General features: G+C 35.4%; 1 pseudogene; it reads right to left on the reverse strand.

Annotated features, from left to right (window-relative positions):
- Positions 1-2,932: 2,932 nt before the first annotated feature.
- Positions 2,933-3,419, reverse strand: part of LOC105515039 — a 7,557-nt pseudogene continuing 7,070 nt past the window's right edge.

The following is a 3,419-nucleotide window of genomic DNA, read 5'->3' on the forward strand; positions in this document are numbered from 1 at the left end:
AGTGCAATGGTACGATCTCGGCTCACTGCAACCTCCACCTCCTGGGTTCAAGCGATTCTCCTGCCTCAGCCTCCTGAGGAGCTGGGATCACAGGCGCTCGGCACCACGCCCAGCTAATATTTTATATTTTTAGTAGAGACGGGGTTTCACCATGTGGTCCAGGCTGGTCTTGAACTCCTGACCTCAGGTGATCCACCCACCTCGGTCTCCCAAAGTGCTGGGATTACAGGCGTGAGCCACCGTGCCTGGCACAACTAATTTTTTAATGTTGATTTTGTATCCTGCAACTTTACTGAATTTGTTTATTAGTTCTAACAGTTATTTTGTGAATTTGTTTATTCTAACAATTATTTTGTGGAGTGTTTAGAGTTTTCTAGAGATAAGATTGTATCATCTGCAAGCAGAGGTAATTTTTTTTCTTTCTGATTTGGTTGCCTTTTATTTATTTATTTATTTAGGAGATGAAGTCTCACTCTGTTGCCCAGGCTGGAGTTGTACCCTCTGCCTCCAGGGTTCAAGCTATTCTCTCACCTCAGCCTCCTGAATAGCTGGGTCTACAGGCGTGCGCCACCACGCCTGGCTAAGTTTTTGTATTTTTAGTACAGACGGGGTTTCATCATGTTGGCCAGGCTAGTCTTGGAACTCCTGACCTCAAGTGATCAGCCTGCCTCAGCCTCCCAAAGTGCTGGGATTACAGGCGTGAGACATCGCACTTGGCCTGTTGCCTAATTGCTCTGGCTAGGACTTCCAGTACTGTGTTGAATAGGAGTGGTGAGAATGGGCATCCTTGCCTTGTTCCTGATCTTAGAGGAGAAGCTTTTAGTTTTTCACTGTTGACTACATGATGTTAGCTGTGGGCTTGTCATATATGGCCTTTTTTTTCCCTAAGCCATTTGCACATACAGATTGAATCAGATTAAAATAAACAACACAAAATGTATTTAAATGAGAAATTGAAACATTAAAAATAATATTAGGTGACATTAAAACTGTCATGGAAATAAACTGTATATACAACAAATAAATCAATGATTGTTAACTTTTTTAGACAGTTGGAATATCAGATTAAAATGAATGGCGTTATTAGTCAGTAAAAAGAGCATATAAATTATTTTCAAATTCCAAATAAAAATATTTAAAATTTTGAAATTTTGGACCCAAAATTATGTCAGTAATTTCATGCAAGTAGATCTCCAATAGGTCCTATATTCGAGACTCTGAAATGACATCAGAAACTGTCAATTAAAGTGTAACCCACAGATAATATCTAGCTACATACAAGTTTAATTTTCGATCAGTTTGAATAACTATTTAATTTAAAAGAAAATTGATGCTGAGGTTAATTTACAGAGTCAATGAAATGCCAAGAAGAAAGCATTGAGACTGAAACTAAAGAACCAAATATTGCATAACAAATACCAGTACTAACTTAACATTTATAGAGAGAAAAATCTATTCTGGCCATGTGTAGCTGCTAATATTTTCACATGTGATTAATAAACTAATCACATTCTACACATCAGTGTACCATACTGTATATTGGGGAGGGGGTGTTTCAAGTAAAGAGGCTCAAGATTTCTCATAAGATGCTGATGTGTGGTAGCAATACATAACTAAAATGTTTTACTTATGTGTGCAGTGTGAAAGTTTGTGCATCAGAAGTTACAAAAATTTCCAGAATGCCCAACGGGGCTGAAAGGAAAAATACCAGAACTTTTCAGGAACACAAATGAGTCAAGAAAAGATTAAAAGGCTTTATCAACGTGAGAAGCCAATGGCTGATCACAAGGCAAAATTGATAATATTGTGCCAGGTTAAGTAGAACAAACAAATATACTGATTGAAGACATTTACAAGGAAAGATCTCCCAATCATGACAGCTAAATTATAAGTTATGAAGTACACACACACACAAAATAAGCTTCCATAATTTAGAGTAAGAAAAAATTGGATGCTACATAAATTAATAATATTGGAATTATATTTAAAATGTTTAAGTCAATTCAGTGATAAAATAAGAGACAAAAATAATGTTTAAAGAGGAAGAAACTTTAAAATTGAAGAGCATCCATGGAAAGAGATAACTGTAAATTGAATAAATGAGAAATAAAAATCTATAAATTCAATATACATTGTATTGGGAAGCTATTAACTTAGAATAAGCTAATGAGAGAAATAGTGCACTGGAAGATTAAGGAGAGAAAATCAATGCTAATAAAAGTAAAGTGATATAAAATGTAAATATATTTATGGATCTATAAAGACAAAGATTAGAAGGAATAAAGTATATTCAATTGTTTCACTGAAATATATACAAAGAATAAGACACAAATATAGTTTTAAAAAGAAATACTTTTTTTGTAAAATTAAAAGCCAGAAAAAATTCTCGAATTCAGAAGTACATAGTTTTCAAAAAAAAGGTAAATACAGGTGATCATTTATACAGAAATAATAGTCAAGCTGTATAACACTAAAAAGAAAGAAAAATCTTAAAAGTAGGGAGAAAAAAAACAGAGGTAAGCCACAAATTTGTAGGCACCATCCACACAGCCTTGATAGAAGCCAGAACAAGGAGAAGTAAATATTGAGTGTAAGAATTTAATATTTAGTCAATATCTTTAATAAATAAAAATAAAACATTCTCAAAAATACGAAGACAGAGAGCTTATATTACCAGAAGGATATTCTTAATATTACACTTCAAAAAGAAGTGAAAATGTTTTCTATATTAAGGCCTGAAAATCAAAATGAAAAAAGAAGACACTTGTAAACATATGGGAATATCTATCCATCATGTATGTTAAACTAAAAAAAAAAAAAAAACCCACAGAGAATTGGCAGCATTTGTTTCAAAAGTATTTAGACATATTGAAAGTGTAAATCCATACATTTAAGTTAAATTAGATAGCAAGTTCTGTACTACTTAAGTAACTTAACTGGTGACAGAATAATCTGTTTTCAATAAAAATAACTTGTTAAGCTTCTGTCTCACAGTTTGTGTCACACTGATTATCCTTTTATCAGATCTGAGTAGCACCAAAAGACTGACAGTGGCAGTATACATTGCCCACAAGCCTCTGGACGCCCAGGACAACAGGGTCATATGCCTATAGCAAGGTTAAGGTGCATGAGATGATGAAATCGACCCAGTAGATGACCACAAAGAAACTCACCAGCAGCAGGATGGTCTGAGTGGCACTTTTCTCTGGGGAAGGTCTTGGGGAGAGGCTGGTGCTGTGAAAGTATCAGAACTTCTTCTAGTGCCTGAACAAAAGAACCACCCTGTATGCACTTGAAAGCAGCATTGTTCCTATAAGAAAAACATTATCTGGGCCGGGCGCGGTGGCTCAAGCCTGTAATCCCAGCACTTTGGGAGGCCGAGACGGGCGGATCACGAGGTCAGGAGATCGAGACCATCC

This window comes from Colobus angolensis, unplaced genomic scaffold (assembly GCF_000951035.1).
Source record: "Colobus angolensis palliatus isolate OR3802 unplaced genomic scaffold, Cang.pa_1.0 Scaffold252, whole genome shotgun sequence".
Lineage (NCBI taxonomy): Eukaryota > Metazoa > Chordata > Mammalia > Primates > Cercopithecidae > Colobus > Colobus angolensis.